The following is a 22,966-nucleotide window of genomic DNA, read 5'->3' on the forward strand; positions in this document are numbered from 1 at the left end:
GTTATTGCATTTTATTTCAAAGCAATCTTTTCTTACTCGTACTAAATTGATTTTATTAGTTTAGTTACATGACCTAAAAATTCTAGTGACTTTTTGGAAAAGAGCACTGTGAAAATTTCTGATAGCAGAAGTTGAATGAGATAGAAAGAGTTTGAGATTAAGATTATTATTGAATTTAGTTGAGGAATTCATTCATGGATAAACATGGGTCCCTTAAAATGCTCTAAAGCTTCTGAGATCTGGTTACACTGAAGCTAATGATGGACCTCCTGAAAGCGTTGTGTCACTGGAGCTGTTTGCCAGGTAGAAGAACATCTGAAAGCCCTTGAAAAGAAAAGTCACCAACAGCAGCTCAATCATATCTTTGTTGTTGCCTGATAAAATTTTGAGGTGGCACTCAATTTAGAAAAATATTGGGTTTAACTGTAAATAACTTTTCCAGTGTTTCATTGAAGAAGGAGTTGTCAGCTGAACTTTACAGTGTTTGCTTGCAGGTGCCAATAGTGGGATGACTCCTCCTTGCCTGACTCAGCTTCACAGAGGCTTTGGGTTGCTCCAGGCCCATGAAAGCCAAAGGGATTGTACTGCAGTCCATTAGCTCATACAGAAAGGTGATTTTTCTCAAGGCAGGGTTTACAACTTTGCTGTGTTGACCAACATGGTACACATGTTGGGTACATTATTGGCTGCTGTGACTTGTCATAGATCTGTGGAATTTGGTGAAGTCTGAGCAATCTATTCAATGTGAGGATTTTACCTACACAGGAAGCATCAAAGAACATTTTACATTCAGACATTCCTCATGACAGAGGACTGTCTTGATCAAGACCTTTTTATAGCGCATATGTAACTACAGAATTAATTCAAGTAGGTTTGGTTTTTCATTTAAGAGGATGGAAGTTGTATGACTTTTACACTTTCATATGTTCATATACTATGAATTCATCCACTTGCAGAGCTTGATATACTTATATATTATTTGACAATTACAATTCTTTTTGTTTAAGGACAAATTTCAATTTTCTTGTAATTTCACCCACAGCAAGGATAAAAGTATTCTTTTACAGAGGTAATTTTCCATCATCTCATCTGTGGTGGCACTTTTTTTTTTCTTGAAGAGTTAAAGTTTAGATGAAAATTTCATCCTACTTTATCTTCTCTTTACATTACTTGTGGTGACTGCTCTCTTAGTTATCTGCTCCTGATGTTTTCAGTCTTAGTTCTGTTTGGTGTCCTTTATCTGAATCATGTTGTTCAGGCTGACCCTCAGAATGTTCTCTACAAACAGCTGGAATTATTTAAAATCAGGATGCAAGAAGAGCCATCCTAGCTCAGAATGAAAACAACCCATCTAGCCCAGTATCTTGGCTCCAAAACTGAGAAGAAATAGTGAAAAGTGGACAATTACTGAAGATTATAATGAAATGACAAGCATGCAATGATAGCTACCCACCTTATCTTCCCAGCTTCCAGTGATACAATATCCTAAGTCTGAGGCTGCCTCTTTGCATTTAATAGGTCCTGATGGATGCATTTGTCTGAAAGATTTTTAGTTCATTTCAGATCCTGTAAACCTCAGCATCTTGTGGCAAGGAAATTCAGGGTTGCCTAGCTGCTTCATGAGGCAATACTTCTGGTTTTGTTTTGAATTAACTAACTATTTGATGCCTCCTTGTTAACTGTCTATTGTGATACAAAAACTTTCATTCCCTCTGTGACCTGCCTTTGCTACTCCTGATTTTAGAAAGCTCTTGTCTTCCCTTCCACTACTATAGTGGATTTCTTTTTTGGCTTTTCTCATGGATGCATAGTAAGTTTGATTTCACTGCTATTTACTTTTAATTTAGCTGTTGATATGGAAAGACTTAAATGACATCAGATGTCTTTTCTGGTTGGTTTAAAGAAATGTGGCTGTGGGTGTTTTGTTTCCTAAATTTTCTTCCTTTCATCTAAAATTATACAACTGCCCACAGTTTCCAAGTTAACTTGAACAAAGTTAAAAGATGGAAGTATTACTATTTTTAACACCTAACCTTTGTTATTTGTGCAGTTGCTGCAATTAATAATATTTGCCTTTTCTAAGATAAGAGGTCAATGTTCAAGTTCTTCCTCACTGCTAGCAGGTGGTGAGCATCCATGGCTTATCCCACAGAGTGCAATCAGTGTACCACCTGACAGTACCCTCCCAGCTGCCCTGTTGCATGGGATCACAGTGTGCAAGGCTCTCAGCCACCTGCTGCAGTATTTTTGAGCTCTAGTGCAGCAGTGCTACGTTTTCCAAGGAGGCTGGAATTTACAGTTTCACTCTGAACAAACTTCTGGACAAGGTCCATCTGCAGAAGGTTTGTGAAACTGCAGTACATGTAAAATAACTGTGAAGGCCATTTCATGGGGCGCACCAACTCCAAATTCAGGGAAATAACTTGTTAGGAATGCTACCAGATGGATTTGTCATTTTTCCCTTGTACATTTCATCTTGATTGATGGACTGACCTTGTCTGAGTGTACTCTGAAAGGCTCTGTCAGTTCAGTAGGCAAGAAATTTAAGATAAAAGATACTGACTTGTAACTGCACTTGCAGCAATGAGCGCTAACCAGAAGGATAAAATCATAGAATCACAGAACCATGGAATTGTAGGGGTTGGAAGGGACCACTGAAAATAACCTAGTCCAACCCCCCTATTAAGACTGTTTCCCTACAGTAGATTGCACAGGAAAGCATCAAGGTGAGGTTTTGATTATGTCCAGAGAAGGAGAAACCACAAACTGTTAGGGCATTCTGTTCCAGTGCTCTGTAACCATCAACATAAAGTATTTTCTTGTGTTCATAAGGTATTTCCTGGGTTCAGTTTGTGCCTATTGTCTCTGGGCTTCCACTTACTTTCAATACTTTATAAGCATTGATAAGATACCTTCTCAGACCCTTTTCTAGTCTAAGCAGTCCAAGATGTCTCAGCCTTTTCTTGTAAGGGAGTTGTTCCAGGCCTCTAAACACCTTTGTGGCCCTCTTCTGGACTCTCTAATTTCCCTGTTTTTCTTGAGAATCCCAGAACTGGGCAAAGTACTCCAGATATGATTTCATCAGGGCAGTGTACAGGGGGAGGATCATCTGCTGGCCATACTCTTTTTCATGCAACCCAGGACACCAGTGGTCTTCCTGGGACACCACAAGGGAACACTGTTGCTTTGTGGTCAACTGTTGCCCATCAGGGTATCTAGGTCTAGCAGAACTCCTTCCCATCAGATCAGCCCTTAACCTGCATGCAGTTTTTATTCCCCGGGTGTAATGCTTTACATGCACCTTTGTGAAGCTCATAAGGTTCCTCTCCACTAAGCTCTACAGCCTGTCTAGATCTTGCTGAATGACAGCACAGCCAGAAAAAAAGCTGTAAAATATATGATCCTGGAGGAAATTTGAACTTGAAATATATATATATATATATATATATATATATATATATATTCCATATATAATATATATAATATATATATATTCCAGCTGTTTATATATATAATATATATATGTATATATTTCCTGAATTCACATACTGTAAAAGCTGGAGGAATATGTTTAAATGCCAACTTGCATTCTTGTTCTAACAGTGGTATAACTGTGGTATTATTAGTATGGTTGCAGGGCTGAGCCTTGCTAAGAAAATACACCATCTATTTTATTTTAAACTTTTGCAATAAAATATTTCAACAGCAATGCATAAGTAAACTGTAGGGACTACCTTCATTTTCCTTGAAATGTGCCCTGTGTTATAAAATGCACACAGGGCTGTATAAAAGAGCCATTACAAACCTTGCTCGCTTGCCCAAAACAGCTTTAATAAATGGAAGGGCCCAGTTCTATTTCAGGTCAGTAGAAGGTTATGCTGTTCCCCCATGAAACACATTGGAATGGTCATAAACACCATCCACCTAAGAGCATTTAAGACAGTAATCATACAGTTACTGTGAGGCACAAATGAATGAAATCCTTCTTTTAACAACAGCCTTTCAGTATCTCATGAGGGACTATAAGAAAGAAGGGGACAGGCTCTTTAGCAGGGTCTGCTGTGACAGGACAAGGGGAATTGTTTCAAACTGAAAGAGGGAAGATTTAGACTGGATATGAAGAAAAAGGTTTTTTTGATGGGAAGGGTACTAAAACACTGGAACAGGCTGCCTAGAGGTGTGGTGGAAGTCTCATCCTTGGAGGCATTCAAGATCAGGCTGGACTGGGCCCTGAGCAACCTAATCTAGCTGTAGATGTCTCTGTTCAGTGTAGGGGAATTGGACCAGGTGACATTTAAAGATCCTTTCCAACTCAAAACAATGATTCTATGATATACTGAAATAAGTCTTTGCTAAGCTGTAGGCTTCAATATTCAGTAGAAATTAAAGCCTACAGCCAGAAACCAAGATGAAGGGAGAACATGTCTTGTCTGCATTTTGGATAGGATAGGGCATTTTTGGATAGGAAGCACATTGGCTAATCTTCAAGCTTTAGGTGACTGGTTTTTTTTGTCTCTTAGAAATACCAGTGTTTCTTTTGCCTGCCTGAGGCCATCCTGTGTCACTCACCAAGGACTGGACCTTAGGTATTCTTTGGTAATCCTTTCTCAAGTCTGCCTTGTGAGATGAGGTCAACAGGCACGTAAGTGAGAGACCAGTTGTTTGAGATATTTTGTGTCTTCAGCAGCCAATTATATCTGACTAAAATGCTCCTACATATCTGCTTTGGTGTCCTCCTCAGGACTTTCAAAACAGTACTTCAGTAGTACAAACCAGAGAGTAAGAAATAATTCCTTGTCCGTAAGTGACTTGTGTTTAATGCTCTAGAACAACCTTATTGCAACATCACGGTGATACCTTCCAAACCCAGCTCTTTATAAAGGCTGTATTGTATGCCAGACTGATGTTAACACGCATGATTTAAATGATGACACAAGCAAAACTTCTGCTCTAAAATGAGGAAATTAAAAATACCAAAATATTATCTTTCTTCTTGCCAATGAGAACAGCTGGCAGGATGGGTTTACTGAACAAAACTTTGGCCAACAGACATAGGTTATCATTTTCACAGACTTTCCCTCTGAAATACAGGATTAACAAAACACGCTATTTTATTTTTATTTTGAAATTGGAGGGTTTGTGCCTTTCATCTGGTGAAATTTAGCGTAAAAGTGAAAATAATATCAAAGTTACAGGCGTCACAGGGAGGCTGTTAATGTGGGAACAAAGGGCATTTGGCCAGTTAAAATAATAAAAGGCTATACAACTTTCCCAGTGATGGCTGAAGCCCAATTAGTACTTTCCAAGTAGAGCCGCAATATTCCTTTCCAGATTATGCGGTTTGGCATGATTCAGAATGAGTAAACTTGCTTTCCTACAAGGGAAAAATATAATTAACAGGGGAAAAAAAAAAAAAAAGTCATGCAGCATTATGTTTTAAATAAGCAATAATACACCATGGGATGTACATTAATCAGTCAATATTAATACACCCTGGACAGGCTGAGGCAGAGGCAAAACAGTGTCTCAGCTTCCAAAAAGATACGTATGTTATCCTGATAAAACTTGCACCTATGTGCAAGAATGAAATGCAAATGAATACTGTATTTCCTTACTAGGCATAGGAAGGGAATGTGGATTCAGTGCTCATGTGCATAGTACTCAAACATCCTTGAGAAATACACTTTCTACTAGCATTATATACTTTAAAGCAATATGCGGTTTAGTTATTTTCCTTTTGTTTGAACACCTGTTTTTTGTTTTGTTTTGCTTTTACTGTGCTGCTGCTGAAGGCAGAATGGTTTGGAAGATTCTCTTCTTCTTAATTTGCTAAAAGGGCTTGCAACCAAGATACTCACACAGAAAGGAACTCAGAGTCTGTTCTTACTTATAGCAAACAACTTCTCAGGACTCTGGAAGTTACAGAAAGCATTCAAACCTGGAAATAAACTAGCAGGATTAGGAAAACAAAAGAACAATTTCCAATTTGGAAGTGAACGTGCAAATGAATTGTAAGGGTTGTTTTTTTTCTTCTGACTGTTTTTCAACAGTGTTTTTAAAATGAACAGAATGTTCAGCTGAAGCCCAGAAAGAGGGAACACATGTAAAGCAAAGGAAAGCATGGTAACCCAGGGTAAACATGCAGAATGGAAACTTAACATGAGCCGGCAGTGTGCTCTTGCAGCTCAGTAAGCAGATGGTATCCTGGGCTCCATCAGGAGAGGGGTGGCCAGTAGGGATAGGGAGATGATTATCCCTCTCTACTCGGCTCTTGTGAGGCCCCATCTGGAATACTGTGTCCAGGTATGGAGCCCTCAGTACAAGAAATACATAGAGCTGTTGGAGAGGGTCCAGAGGAGGGCCACGAAGATGGTCAAGGGGCTGGAGCACCTGCCCAATGAGGACAGGCTGAGGGAGCTGGGCTTGTTAAGACTGGAGAAAAGAAGGCTGTGGGGTGACCTCATTGCAGCCTTTCAGTACCTGAAGTACCTATAATCAGGAGGGGAGTAAACTGTTTGAAAGGGCTGATAATACTAGGACAAAGGGAAACAGTTTTAAGTTGAGGGAGGGAAGATTTAGGTTGGATGTCAGGGGGAAGTTCTTTACTAGGAGAGTGGTGAGGTCCTGGAACAGGCTGCCCAGGGACATTGTGGGTGCCCCATCCCTGGAGGTGTTCAAGGCCAGGTTGGATGGGGCCCTGGGCAACCTGATCTAGTAAACATGAAAGTTTGGTGGCCCTGCCAGGCAGGGGAGTTGGAACTTCATGATCCTTGAGGTCCCTTCCAAACCAAGTCATTCTGTGTGATGGCAGCAGAATGAAAACAGCCCTGCTGAGAGATCTACTTAGTGCTCAGCTAATTATGCTGTTCATGAGAAAGCAGCTTGATATGCTGGGAGGAAGATGAAAAAAAGAAGTAAAACTTCAAAAAAAAAAAAACCTGGGAACCACTCCCATCACCTGAAGCTTAGACCACACACCTGAAAGGGAGGAACACACATCCAGTCCCAGCACAGATTATGAATATCCTTATCTTACTTTCAACTCCACCATTTTGCAGTTATTTTATGTACTTACAGAGGGTGTTTGTAAGGGAGGAATTGCAATTGCTTTTTCATTTCCTGCTTCTTCAGTAGTTTAAGTAAACTGTAATATCAGAAACTTCAATGAGCTGCAGGGCGTCTCCTGCATTACTGTCCCAAGTTTGGTCCAGTCCCAGTCCCACACAGGTGTCCTTGCTCTGTGAAGATCCCACACAGTCATCTAAACAGACCTCCTTGCTATAGTTGTATGGGTGAAGGAGGGGGAAATGTGTATGCAGTGGATGGAGGAGTTTATTTGTGACCTGCTGTACTGTTCCAAGAGTCACATATAAATTACATGCCTTCTCTCTAAGTTAATCCACAAGTCAATAACTGATTGTATACGGCACTCTGCCATCATCTACACAAGTTGAGATATGCCCTGAAACACCTGATTTTAAGGAGTTACTTGAAAGACAGGAAAACCCTCATGAGCCATAGAATAGCTCTAAGTATTAAACTGATTCAAAGAAGGGGGGAAAAAAAGAGGCCAAAAGCCTTGTATTGTAGACTCCATGATTTTAAACTGCTCCTGCCTCTGATAGACTGAATGGAAAGAGAAGGCAGCACTGGGGCAAAGCTCAGAGAGTGGAGCTGTCCCACCTGCCTACATGGCATGAGACCATCAGTGCTGTCACACAGCCTCTACTTCTCAGAGCTGAACTTTCTGCACTTAGTTTTTGAATCAGCACGTCTCTTGTGAATCTGCAACATGTGAAATCCTTCTGCTGGACATACAATAGAACAAGTATTTTTGCTCCTCAGAGTTTCATCACATGTTCCACCATCACCTCTTTATCTAAAAACATACCTTAACCCCCTTCTTTTCTTAAGACTTACCTCACTGAGGTTAAGAAATGGAGGTGTATAATTCTGTTGCCTAACAGATGATTTGTGCAACATAAGCATGAAGAAATGAAAATGATACATAAATACAAAGAAGGACCAAAAATTTCTATGCCTAAAGAGAATTTCTCTATATTTCAATACTAATAAATCTATTTTTAGGAAACAACAGGCTGATTTCTCCTTAAATCAGAGCTCCAAGAAATCTTTTGGAAAGGAACCTATCACAAGAAATTAAGAGTAAATGACTGAGAAAATAAAATTTCTGTTTTCCATGGAAAATATTTTCTGAAATCTTCTTCATGTAAATGCCAAATGGGTTTTTACTTTATATTAACTAATTAATGAAGCAAGCTTCTGATATGAACACAACCTTCTTAGCTTGGAAATTTTTTATTGATTTGAATATCAAAATGTTTTGCACAGGAGGAAAAGTCATTATTTTACTCTAAAAAAAAAAAATGCAATATTTTTTATACAAATAACTGTTCAAAGGTGATTCTGTGCTCTGTAGCCCACCAAGCTGTTTCTAATAGCTTAACAACTGTTTTCTGCATAGAAAATTTATTAATGGTTAAATTATGCCATGGAAAAAACACCTTGTCAAACAAGAATCCCATGTTTACCTGCAAAAACTACTATCCTTGCATGCAGCAGTTGTATCTTATTTTCTTTGTGTTTATGTTCTTGCAGTGCTTTCATCACCCCTGTGGTTCCATGTATCCTCCAGCGCTATATTAAGCAATGCGACTGATACCTGTCATGTGTAGTTTAATTCTTTCTTAATTAGCCTAACACTTCTATCAGACTAAAATCAGTCATACAGCATTATCATCTATGGCATGTTTTACTTTGCATCATGTTTCTCTTTGTAAGGTGGTTTGTAAAGCGCTTTCCTTTGGCAACTCAGTAAGTCTCCCATTACTGAAAGAAAAGGATAATGACAAAGCTCTCTCCCACTTTGGCAAATACTTTCCTTTAGCTAACTTCAACCAGCAAAACAGAAAGTGAATTAGGGGAAAAGGTTGCTTTCACATCAATCTTGTCAAGCCAGAATGATCATTTGGTTACACCCTGCTGAAAACATCTGATGTCTGAACTTGTCTGAAATATTTCTTAAAAATCATGTGTCGGAGGTCAAATATAGTAATGTCTTCTAACAGAAATATCACCTCTTTTATTTCTGAAGCCACTATCTTCATATGCTACGTTTATAGACATCACAGATCTCCGGATTTATAGAATCAAAGTCTTCCAAACTCACCTTAACAAAATGAAAAATAAGACTTCTTCCTCCTTTGATGAAAGTTATTATGTTAATACTGAAAAATGTCCACAGCTTACCTTCTTGGTATACCAGTCATTAGTCCACAGCTATCAGCTCCACAGGGGTTCTCTAAACAGAACACAACACATTAAAAAATGACTAGAAACACACAAAAAATTTAATATGTTCACTTAACCACTTCAACATCAAAGATGGCATTATGCAAGAACAGTCAAGGAGGGCACATTAAGTGGAACTACCTTTTAATAACTTAATAAAATAATCCTGCATAAATGCAAATTCCCATCCCAATAAGCAGATTCTCATCAACATTAAAACTGACACAGATTTTTCAAGAATTCTATTAAGTTCCACGTCTCAGCAATTCATTCCTTTCTGAATAAATTTTCTCCTCCTGGTACTCTTATAAAAGAAAAAGAAAAAAAAAAACAAAAAAAAACAACAAAAAAACAAAAACAAAACAAAACAAATCATAGCACATTTTTAAAAGATTTATCTTTCTCCCTCCAAAAAACCCCTCAAAAGCCTACTTCATCTTTCTAATAAATAGAGAAGCTCTTCCTAGAAAGCATGACAATGCACAGGTCTTCTACTCTCTTCAATTTTACAACCACAGGTATTTAAAATTTCAGGCTTCCATGACAAAATAAGGAAATTTAAATCCTTTTTATAAGGATTCAAAGTTTCCAAATTCCCAGATACTGAAACTAATAGTCAAAAATCATTAAGACGTTTACGAAAATCTCAATGCTTTTTAAAACCTAATAGGTATAGATACTTTATTCCAAATGTGTGACCCTTAGGATGGAGCCTTTACAACCAGATAGCATTAAAAAGCATTTTATTGGGAACAACTCTAAAAGTATTGAGGCAAATAAGCAAATATTAATTTATTTGAAACAGTCATATATGGAACATATTTCAGTGGTACATAAAGCCACTTCTAGGAAATGACTTGTGAATAATACTGTCTCAACATACCTATCTGTCACAGAAGCTACCAAAAGCATTTTGCTTTAGATACCACTATTGTTTTCTTTTAGTTATCTACCACTATCATGGTAGAAACAGTAGCTGTAAGCTGTGTGTTAAGATTTAGTTACACATCAGAAAAGACGTTCAGCTGTTTGGGTAGTGAATGCAATCCCAAAGACTTTTCCCCAGCTTCTCTGAGGAGGTGTTTGGTTGCAAAACCCCATATTCCTTTCATGCCACACTGAGAGACTCTGTAAGTGAGTTTGGGTACTCCTGCTCTAGTATGCCTGAGAATTTTTTCTCCAAGCCAAATAAAATACAATATTCAAGCATCTCTGTGTATGTAAGATAAGCAAACAAACAACAGCAACAAAACCACCACATTCCTAAGGTACTTTCTGCATTTAAACCATTATGTTCTCTCACAACATACTTCCAAAAATTTCCTATTCCTTAAACATTCCCAGTGCTTTCAGTGTGATATTTTCCTTTGTCTCGCAATGCTATTCTTTTATATTTTTCTATTATGTTTGGCATCAGCTTATCCAAAACATGTATTACCTTTGGAAGAAGTACACTGAGAATACACAGAGTTAAACTATCTTGGAAACATGTAATGTTGGCAAGAGAAAGATTAATCAAAAGACCACTATAAACTAGAAGCATATCAGTTGCAAGCAACACAGAAGATGATAGATCTGGATATGCGTGTTAGGTGACTGGGTAGTTATTAAGTTGTCAGTGGGATACAACAGTGAGAAAATAAATGTCATGAAAGGATGGGCCACAATATTTCTTGCAGAGAAAGGTGAAACAGCTGTGCTTTAGTTTAAGGCACCTGAGGGATCTCAAACAGTTTTTTCTCATCATGATCATGAAAGATGAAATAGGTAAAGATCTGCAGTAATTACTAGGGAGAAGTCTTTGAGAGAAAGGCTGCACAATTTTTACTTGTTTAATCTAGCAGAAACAAAAGCTGATACAGGAAATAATTATCCTCTAAAAAACCCAATAGACTGGTAAACAGTAGGCAGAGAAAAGAACTATTTATTTACTCTACTGGACAATGTTGGCACAGGAACAAGTGGGTGTTATTTGGCCACAAATAAATGTAGGCTGGAAACTGGAAGGTTTCTGACTATAAAAGTGGTGAGATTCTAGAGTAGTTTCTTAATAGATGTAGTGGGGAAGAAAAAAAAAACCAACAACAACAACAACAATCAATCTTTAAGCTATTTAATGACGAGGATTGCTAAGATCATGGAAAACTCTGGAGGCATATTTCTCATGTGGGTAAGAACTACATTTTGATCATCCAGGAGATGTCTTCCAGCATAACTGTTGCCTGTTTTCTGAAATTGGGATTAAAAAAAAATAATAAAATATATATATACACATAACTATATAGAAATTAAACCATATTTATATTTAATCATATTAATGTATTAGAAATATTGCTTAAGCAAATGCCATCCATATGTAGATGGTATCTGTAATTACATTTGTGCTTCACAAAAAGAAAACAGTTTAACTTCATAAAAAGGTACCGCATTGCATTCTGGAAGCTGTCTGGAAGCTGACTTTTCTAAACAGAAAGACGCAATTTGTCACGTGCTAATTTTCTTTCTTTTCTGTTTTCTTTTTTATGCTTTATCTTCACTTTCTCAGAAAATCCATGGAGGAGAAGGAAAAATTAAATATCGCAAAGGCAAAATCATAGAATAAAGATATTCCTCTATCAGTGCCAATATATAAACAAGTGATAGAATCCCACTGAAAACAGGGAAATGATAGCATATGCATATTTGAAAGTCATTTCAAGTGTATGTGTAGACGTAAGTATATAATTATACACATACTTTCATCATAAACAGGTTATCATTTACCTTATTTCTGTAAGGCTACTTTAAAAAGATTTACTGTGGAGGAAATTATATTATGAACTGGAATATGCATAAGCTTTTAGCTTATAGTTCATAACTTCTGTGTAGGAAATTGGTAATCACAGCCTGAACCTCTGATTAATCAGCTGAGGTGAGTGTCGGGTCAGCTGTGGGAGCACAGGTGAAGGTAATTCAGCTGTGCTCCTGGAAGGGTGGAGCTTGACTCCATCTCTCCTAGACTTCATTTAAGGGCTGACCACCACAATGGCAGTATCTCTTTTGGTGGTTGCTCCTTTGTGGAGTTTGGATGGCCAGTCTCAGCATTTTTCAGCTAGATTGAAGGCATCAGAATTGGTGAGTTTTTCCTATAGATAACCTTTGGTTCTCCATTACGCCACCATTCTTTTATTATTTCCTACTCTACAACTTCTCATCAAATACTGCAGAAGTACATCAAAACATTATATAGTAAGATATGAAAAGTCACACTGGTTAATGTACTTGATAGTGGAGTACCACAGCTGTAACACATAGAGAAAAAGGGCACGGAGAAACTCCCCACCTTGCTATTGGAGAAGCAGGCTGGAAATAAGAGGCTACGCTTCACCTCCTGAAAAAAAATAAAAAAAATTAACAGCCCTAATGATGACAGGATTAAATTTGAGAAATATAGATAAATAAGAAAAAAAGCATGTCTGTGTGGTACATATGCACTGTTAAACAAACAAAAAAAGGCAAATTAATTCAATTATTGAAATGAATTTGATTATAGTGAGACAAGATTTTGATCAAAATTTTCCTACATTGATCTATTTTTGCATACATGACATTATTGAAATATACTGTTTCTTTTCTGAAGATCTGAATGCCTGCCTTTTTTCTATCAATAAAGGACAGAAGAATGTATTTAGAAACAAATAGCCTTATGGGCAAATATAGATTTAAGGATAAACTGTCTGAAATAAAGCAAAAATAGACATTTTCATGCTTCTCCAGTTTTGTTGCTGACTGAAATCAAGTAGAGCAAAGACATAGTAAAAATAATACAAAGTAATTAAAAATATGAGACTCGAATTTTTATTCACTTTAATTCAATGTTCAGCAGACATCCATGAATGTCAGTTGTTGGTGTTTTTTCCACATGGAGGAATTCAGTGACACCTTTTCTTCATGCACACTTCCATATCAGACTGCCACTCTGCTTCCCTCTGTCACATGGCAACAAAATGTAACAGCATATTGGCAGGTAGGTTCAACCTCTACTGACATACACAACTTTCACCTCTGGTGTTATAGAACAACATAATAGGAGGCATTACTTTTGGAAAGCCCTTGTAGATCATTCGGGAAACTGGCAGATGGAAGTCATGCAAATCAAGTTACATTCTGCAACACATGCATATACAGTGTTAGGAGAGTGATTGGTTAGCTGTTTATTATTATTATTATTAAAACAATTATTTTTTTCTAGCACCCAATCAGAGCCTGAAACCACAGCTCTTTTTTTGAGGGTTTGATAGTGTTTTCTTTCTTTCAAGTGCAATCAGCAATCCAACACTATATTTGCATTTTTAACATGAAAATAGGTAAAAGAATTGCAATGAGGTTGTTCAAGAAAAGGCAGTTGCATGTAAAATGTGAATCTTTCAGATTTTAGTTTGTAGCTTTATTCTGGCTGTTTTCTAACAGTAATCTCAAAGTGGCACATTGCTTCCTCGCATGGTGACTGTTCATCAGCCAGGTGAGAATCAACTCCCAAGTGTAATTCTTTTGATTTCCCTTCTTATGGTGCTTTGCACAATCATACTGATGTTTTTTTATAAGAAGAAGCGTGATTAGTATATAATAACACAATTTTTTATTCTGGACTATTGTTATGAAAGCACAGAAATTGTAGAAGTTAATTATTAATCTACCAAGAAGCTCATCATTTCAGAGGTGTATACCTGCCAAGAGTCTCTGAGCCACTGCTAACAAGACTTGATCTCTGCCACTCAGTGATACCTTCCATTCATATTCCATCTTGGATTCTGTCTCAGCTAACTTGTATTTCTCCTGGTTTTTTTGACATCTTGGCTTCTGCATGCAGCACCATTCAGGTAAACACATGCAGGACCTATCCACATTGGCCATCATCAGTCTTCTGTGTTTTGATCAAAGACCTCATAATTCCCTCCTCATTCTCAGGGTAGAATATCTCCTGACTCATTTCTAACTCCTTAATTATACATAGAGCTCCTGAACCAAGCCACTGCTTATCAGCTATTTGACCAGATTCAAAAATCCTGATTTGCTTCCTGAAACTAAGATCTGTCTCTTGTTCCTTTTCTTCTAATTTAGACTGAAGATTTTTTCCAGATCTAGTGTGTCACACAAGGGTGTGTGCAGACACTCACTGGTTTTATGTTCTGTGTGTAATTGATCCTGCAACATTTTCAACCTATTTATTCCTATTTATTTCCCCTTCTGCTTGTCTATTGAAATACTTATCCTTTTGAGGTGCCATCAGAGCCACTCCTAAGACAGTACACACTGTGGCTTCTTCTTTTCTCAACCTTTTTCTGGTCCTTAGAAAGGGTTGCAGTTCTTTCTGCTACAACACTAGGATCATGACAATTGTTCTGAACCCAAGTCATTTCCACTAGGGAGGACATGTATTACACTTTTCCAGCTTCTCAGTAACAGGGGAGCAGTCAAGCACTGGTTTTTCCTGGGGCAGCCATGTCTTGCCACTGCTTTTACCTCTTGAGGGTATAGGCTTCCTGGTGTATAGCCGAGAGGTCGCTTCCTGATACTCCCTGCCTGCATTTATCAGGTGGGATATCAGCATCCTTCATACCTCTTCCAGTTTATAGCCTTCCTGGTGTGTAGCTGAAAGGTGGCCTCCAGACTTTCCAAGGAGATCCTGCCAACTCTGGCAAATTAAGGTGTCACATCCCATCCACAAAGAGAGGGAAGGGTGACCAGATTCATAAATCCCACCTGGTTAGATTAAGGTAAAATGATACTCAAGGTTCAAACACAATCATCAGTTTTAATGAGAATCTCTGTACTATGGTAATCTTTGGAGTACTGGCACTCTTACAGTTATGTCCATCTAAGCTGTGCAGCAAAGTGTGTGATTTCATAAGAAATCAATATAAACCTTGCATTACATAACAATTTTATGTGGGGAAAAATTAAGAAGAGAGAAAGATGGAGGGTGTTGTGGGGAGACAGAAAGATGGAAGGTAAAAGAAGTCATCAGTCCATGTTCCAGCATTTGTCCAGCCAATAGGGGTTTCCTCAGTCTGAGAGCATTCGTCCAGAAGTTCCAAAGTATTGAGGTTTCAACTCCCCCCCAACCTTCTCCTAGGTATCCTTTTATGCTATGCCTGCTAGATTTATGTGTTTTGTCATCAACAAGGTCACCAGAAACAAGTTTGCAGTCAAAAATTCTACGGTGAATACTGGAGATTTGGACAAAACTAGGTGACCTCTCCTCCACAGGGCTCCCTTCTCCAACTACATCTTCAGCCTTTTGGCATGGCTATGGTCTCATCTTGTTAGGTGTCTGAGACAATTCCAGGCATACCACAGAGAATGTGTTTTTCATTGGTCTGCTACAGTTCTGAGAACTCAGCAATTCAGCAAGTCAGACCCAATTGTCAAGCATTTGGGAGATAAAGTGCAGCTCATAAAAAAAGTCCATTTTAAGTTGTTGCTTAGAACCAAGGTCTGTGACAGAGGAGACACTTTAACTCCTAAATATATTAAAACAGACACTGAATGAATGTAAATAAAATTGAAAGTGTATGCAATTCATAACCAGCTCAGGCCAGTAAGTTTGTAAAACTGTCCCTAAGGAACAGGTAGGTGATAAGTTTGATACAGACAAGAGTTGAAGAAAATTATTCCATTTTAGAACAAGAACCACAATAATCCATGCTGACTCTGTGCATAATACCAGGTATCCTACACCACTTAGAGGAGAAGGCAAAAGTAGTATTTTTGCTTGTCCTTGTAAATGAAACACAGTTGCTCAGGATAATATAAGATGTATGGTATACTTATAGGCATTACTGTGCCAGGGCATAGTTAGTTGTATTGCTGTGCATGAATATACATGTCAAGGAACAATATATTGGGCCACAGAAACTGTATTCCCATCTCAGAATTGATTGATAAGTCCTTTATAATGAACTACAGTTCCCACTTTTGGCAATTACATCCATTCCCCAGGCTACGTAAAGTTTCACAGCATCTTTCACTACCTGCAGGTCAGAGGAATGACTTGCTGCTGCATCACTGGAGATACATTTCGAGGGAATACAGGTGGCAGAAGGAATAGAAATGAATGAATATGAGAAAAGCCTTTCCAGTTGAACATTTCACTGAGTGTAACTGCATGTAATTCAACACTCCATACAATACTGCACAATTTCTGTAAAATATTTAGTATAAGTGAATAGTACAGTGGCAATCCTACAGGCAAACAAAATCAAATTTTGAGCCGGGGGGGGGGGGGGGGGAGGGGGTTGGTTGTTGTTCCATTTTTATTGTTTATTATTTTTGCTTGTTTGATTTTAATAACTGCATTTCCCAACTTAGTATTTTCCACTGGTACTAATTCATAGTATGTGTTCTGACTATCCATGTCTACCTACAGATGTGGTATACAGTTGCAAATAGGCTTCTGCATACAATTTGTTGGTAACGTTCAAGACGACACGTGACAGAAATAGCGTTAGAAATACTTAAGGAAAAAAGTCAAGTTTTCAGGCACTCATAGGTCCATATTTTGAACTGTATTTTAAATTTTCTGTTCATTATGAAAAATTCTAACATAATAAGGAGTTTAACTTGATTTGAGCACACAAATAAGCTCTGATGGAATGAGAACAGGGGAGAACCATTACTTTCACTGCAATTCTCATTTTAGAATCTATTTTGCACATTCTCTCAGTCATAAATCATTCAGTTTTCAGAACTTCTGATAACTTTGCAGAAGTGTTGATAAAAGCACAGAGCAAGTCTCCATTTATAGCTCATAAAGAAAGTGAACAGATGCTGTAAGAAGTGATGCATTTATTTTAAAGTCAAGGTATATATATATATATATATATATATATATATAAATTTAACTGGTAATACTGTTTGTATCTATCACATCCAGTGGCTATTGTATGGCACTAAAAAGTTGGTAAACTGTCTAGGTATTTCAAATGTATTTATGAATCCATTTGGATTTTTTTTTTCTGTTTAAAGCTGAGCTTTCTGCACTGACATTGATGGTTTGGAAATGCTGTTGTTATTCTTTTAAGTTACTGCAGTCTTACTTTATTCCTAAGTTTTCATCTGGGAATAATGGTGTGAATTTCATAGCAGAGAGAGTGCACAGGAATCTGGAGAAGCTTTGTGCATAGCTATCAATAATGCATCTCTCTGTATTCTCAGGGGATCGTATTTCCATAGGCAGCTACAATTAATTCAAAGAAGCTGTAAAATGGAAAACAAAGAAAACATGGTGGGCTCTCCAACTCTCAGGGCTTTCGTCCAAGCAGATGCAACCATTATAGATCAGAACTTATATGTTTTAAAGTAGCTAATAAGAATGCAGAATTGTTGACCTAGTGAGCATAGATATTATCAGCAAAACTACAGGACCCTTCCATTTGTGAATGAACCTATCCCATGTTGCTGGTTCAAGTGTCCTAGTGAATGGAAAACATCTTTGCTTTATCATTATGTCAGATATACTGGATTGGACTCTTACAGTTACACAGGAAGAAAGCAAATTAACACTTATTTTTCCTTTTTTTTTTTTTTTTTTTTTTTTTTCTTTTTTTTTGTCACTGGCACATGGAGTCTTGCCAAGAACTTACTGGTAGAAGAATGGGCTCCAATAGATTTTTCATGTGTGTGACTGAACAATGATCAGTGTCTAGAGGTAGGTGAGGGTGTGGGTCCAGCAGAATACACTGAAGGAATTTTACTCAAGTGAATAATTCTGTATAATTGGAAACTCATGTGAAGAACTGTTTCGGCCCTAATTTTGCATAATAAGGTATAGACATGTAGAACACAATGGAAACCTAAGCACAAAATCAGACTAATACATCTTGCAATGTAATGTAGATTAACTGCTGAATACAGTTGTTAAAATTAGTGGCTTTGTGTTAGAAGTTTAATACTCTGCCATGTATTTCACCACAGACAATGAATGCTATAGCTTAAGCCCTTCAGCTGTAGCTACACCCTATTTGTTATAGACATATCAGGAAATACATTTATGACGCAGTTTGCTTATATTATATGGCTTATATGCATTTCATGGGTTTATATCACAAATATTCACTTTGGGATTCCCATGGTTGAAAACTTTTTAATGTTTTTATCCTCATTAGATTGTGCAGCCTATCCTATAGGCAGACTGGCTTCTTTGAAACATTCACCAGCCCAAAATGCAGGGCTTATTTGCTGAGGTTCTCCACATTTTTCAGAGTACTTTGGAACAGAGTGATCTTACAGCTGACCTCACCTCTGAGGGCACTCTTCTACATCCTCTGGTCACTAATATTGACAGACAGCAACAGACTTGCCCAGTACTTCATGTTTTGAAAGATGAGGCCAGTATGGAGCAGTGGAAGAAAGCCAATGGCACACTAAGAATTCAGTAATACAGAATGAGTTAGGAGACTCCAAAGTCCAAATCAGAGTACAACTGGTATCAGGCCCTGAGATGAAGGCTTTGAGAGCATTTAAACACTGTGTTAGATCTGCTATGCATCTGCTAATGAGGACATCCAGCATCCCATGACAAGCCACTGTCTGCTGACTGTCACAGCAGATAAGTCTGGTAAAAAAAAAAATAAATCTGAATTTAAGGACTCTCTAGATCCAAAATGGTTAACAGACCCTAATGTCAAAGCAGTATACAGGGCTACATGAGTATGGCAATAATTATAACCACATAAATAACAGCAGAACTTTGCACTCAAAGTCTTGTTTGCATCCTATAGCTGTTATACCAGTGGATGTTATATTTGCGTACACAAAACCATAAAATACTTATGAAACAACTAAACCAAAACATCTAGTTGCATTCTGAAAAATTTGGTCTGAATCTTTTAGGTATATTACCACAGCAACATAACATTGGTTTTACACTTTCACCAGAGTTTCAGTCTTTGCCCTGTGCAAGGATTTTTCTTTGTTAAACTGTGGATACAGTGGGAATATGAAGAACTTAAATATCGCACTGAATGGACTACTTAATTCCAGACAGAGTAGTAACTTCAAAGTATGCTGTCTAAGAAAAACTGTCTGCTAAATCACCTTAATTAATAATCTAAAATTCAAGATTTTTTCTGTAATCAAATTTTGTGCCCTTCCAGATTCCTTTGTTATCACAGCTCAAGCTGTAGAAAAACCCTCTGCCTTTTATACCTCTGGAGAACAGTATTCACTCATGTACAAGAAATTTAGAAATGCAATAAACAGTGCTGTAAAAGACAGTATCTGCAATCCAAAGGCTTAAATAATACTATTATTATTTGCATATAATAGGACCTTATTTAATAATGTTACAGTCAAAGCTGAGTAAGAAAAATTATTTTTGTGTAGCAATTCTATGCTTTTTGAACTAAAATAATAGCAAATTTTAGATAGGCTTTCTTGTTCAGATGTAATGTGAACAGATACTGAAATACCTAATTAGATGTCATGAAATCACTCTGTGTCATATAACGATGCGCTATAAACATGCATTTTCCCCAAAGAAATACAACACAGTCATACAAGTAAGAAGAAATATTGCTTACCTTCCTTAGCAAATAGTCCATGGAGGCAGAGTAAATCTGGTCATAAAGGGAAAAACAAGATTGATGTGTACAACTCACACACATACAGACAACGGACACAATCTTCTCCAGGAGGAATGCCTGTTGTAGCCTTCTGTGCATGTTTCTTACTTATCCACACTGTAGTCAAACTATGCTTAAAATACCAGTCCATGGCATTGCTATAGGCACCAACATGCTGCATTAATGGTACTTACTGTTCCAGAAGTCACGCACTGTCCTATAGAAAATATACACTCCAAAACCAGGATTTGAGCAGACTGTGGCAAAACACTGTGCCTGGCTTGTCAGAGAAATGTTGCTTTCACTGATCAGCACATACTCACAATGCATCCTATCCTTACCTCCTATGTACGTGCATGCGTATGTACACACACACATTTAAAGAAAGAGTCGCAGCCTATCTCTCACAGCCTCATACTGATTGCTAGATAGGGGAAAAAATCTTGTTAGGATTACACATAACCATTTCCCTTGACCATGACTTTTGCACACATTTCTCATGTCGTGCAACCAAGATGAGTGATGCTTGGAAGCATTTATAACCCGGACGCAAGTGATTATTCACATAAGGCACTGAACTCATTTTGGCTTCCCCTGCGAGAGAGTGCAGTGCTACTGCTGCAGCAGCAGTCGCTGTGCTGTTACTCATTTGCTGCAGTCTTTGTGCAGGAGTACACGTTATAAACAAATTAGTAACACAATAACATCCAATACTCAGCAACCAAAGAAAATGATGGAGAATCGATCAGATCCTATGGCAGGCATGCAGATGGGCTGTAAAAACATTTAAAGGGAGATAGATTTTCCTGTGCTGTCAAAGTTAAAGGCACCAAAAGGAAGCATATACTGAGGCATTTTGAGGCATTTTTCTTCCTCTGTGATATTGATCCAATGCCAGACGTAGTGAAGCACAATGGGCACACAGTCAACCTTGGTAAATTAGGTAAATTGGAGATCATTTGACGGTATTCTATTGTTGCTATTGTAATCACCGTAATTTTCACTGGTAATGGTGCTTCGTGATGAAGTGCGGCTCTCACAGGATAATTGTGAAAGGTATCGAAAGACTCGGGGTGTAGCATCTGGTTTTAAAAGCTCTTCAGATTCAAATTGGCATTTTACTTTATCTTGAAAATTTATTAGAGATTCAGATCATGCCAGTTTAAATGGAAAGGTGAAAGCAGGGTAATTTCAATCTATGAATTATTCAGATTCAGACTGGTGAAATTGCCATCCATGAACTGATTCCCTGACAGTTTCTTGCAGAGCCTCCATTATGCTTGTCATTTTTATTTCTTTATCTACGATCTCTCTCTCAGTTACTGCACTTGTCCCTTAGGGCTGTGCTTCACAAACCAAGTATTTCAAATTGGCAATAACCTAAGCGTGTTGCAGTCTCCAGTCGCAGTCTCCACAGGCTGTCTTTTCCAAATCATTAAAACCCACATCCACAATGGTGTCTGTTAGGCTCTTCAATTAGATGAATTACATAAAAAATAAGAAAAAGTTAAAAAATAAAAATAAAAAAATGTGAAGGGAACAGGGCTTCATAGCGAAGAAGAGTCAGGTTCCTGCAGCAGTCCAGCAAATAAAGTGATGCTTTGTGCTGGCTCCTTTGTTGTCAGCGTAACCCGTTCTAGCTGCATAGCATCACGCAGAAAGAAACAACTGTTAAAGCAGGCTGACTTCGTGCCCTGGTTTCCAGCAGAAGCAGATAAGGGCTGCGTTACCAACAGACTTATCTACGCAAATACCCACGTGGAGAGACCGCGAGAAGTAGCTTCTTTCAGGCAAGGAGAAACAGACGCAGTAGTAGTAGCAGTTGTAGCAACTGTATTATTAGAAGGAGAAGCGACCGGATAACGGAAACTGTTTCATTCTCACAGACTTCAACCCATACAGATTGCAGTCCCAGAGCCTCTCCACTTGATGGCTGATTGTATCGCTGCCAGTTGCCTGCTGCCCTGTATCCCAAAGAACCGGGACTGATTTAGGTCAGAGTCTGGTTGCTTGCTTGAGGTTCGCTACACTGATGTAAGAAATCACAGCAAATCGTATTACCCATCTGCATGGCCCTGGAACGCCAGCACAGCTTCGGAAGAGGAGCACCAGCAAAGGCCCCAGTCAGGCAAACAGAGACAAGTGCCACCATCACCATGGTCCTGTGGCTGCAGGTGTATCATCACGGCACGAAGCGGGAGAGCAGCTTTCTTCCTCAGCGGCAGCGTGGGCACCGAGATCTGCACAGTCCCTGCTCAGCCGAAAGCACTGCCAGGCTGGAGCCAGCATATCCAGGCTGTATGTCTGCTTCTGCGCTAACACCAGGAAAATGTCTCTTGGACAGGAAAAAAAAAAAAAAAAAAGACGAGAATAAAAAATCTATGCTGCTTTGTGCCTGGGTCTATGCGTCTGCTTTGCCGCACTGCGACTAGAAAACTGCAGCACTAAGAGCTCTGGCAGTTGCGATAATGTAGAAAGCAGCAGCTCTGTGACACAGCAGTCAGCTGACTTGCAGTGTTATCATTCAATGTCCTCTATAGAATAAGGCCAGTTTCTAAGGTAGAGCCAGAAGGATGACCTTGAATACAAAAATTGGGCTAGACAAAGCTCCACCCATTATTTTGGGGTGATATTCAACATTTGCATCAGGAGCTGCAGGTCTTTAGAGGTCTCTTCTCCCTTCCTTCCTTACTTCTCCATTTTCAAAACAGATGCAATTTTCTTCCTACCATGAAACAGTCAATATAATAACATTTAGTTGATGAAAACACCATTAATAGGAGTTAAGTAAATTCCTTCTAAAGTATTGCTTGCAAAGGAGATTTCTACAAGAGGAGTTGATGGGTTTGGGGTAGAGAAAAAGAAACTACATACTCACTCCTGGAGAGGGAGAGCAATTGAGTGAACACCTCTGAATTGCAAAGGTTAATTAGCAAGAACTAGTTTCTGCAATAGCATCCAGACATTTCATTGCCTAGGCTGATTTTCATGGTTCTGTGTAGATCCCAATTAAGTTCGCTGGGAACATTTGCTTACTAATTCCTCTGGGA

The 22,966-nt window shown here is 38.3% G+C and overlaps 1 long non-coding RNA gene across 3 annotated transcripts in view; it reads right to left on the reverse strand.

Annotated features, from left to right (window-relative positions):
- Window positions 1-22,411, reverse strand: part of LOC140247628 (uncharacterized) — a 50,030-nt gene extending 27,619 nt beyond the window's left edge. For all 3 annotated transcript variants that reach the window (XR_011902731.1, XR_011902732.1, XR_011902730.1), the window contains exons 1-3: window positions 19,875-22,411; window positions 12,635-12,682; window positions 9,271-9,322 (exon numbers count right to left, since the gene is read on the reverse strand). This is a non-coding gene — a long non-coding RNA (uncharacterized lncRNA). The remainder of the gene's footprint in view (window positions 1-9,270; window positions 9,323-12,634; window positions 12,683-19,874) is intronic.
- Window positions 22,412-22,966: the final 555 nt, after the last annotated feature.

This window comes from Excalfactoria chinensis, chromosome 2 (assembly GCF_039878825.1).
Source record: "Excalfactoria chinensis isolate bCotChi1 chromosome 2, bCotChi1.hap2, whole genome shotgun sequence".
Classification (NCBI taxonomy): Eukaryota; Metazoa; Chordata; class Aves; order Galliformes; family Phasianidae; genus Excalfactoria; species Excalfactoria chinensis.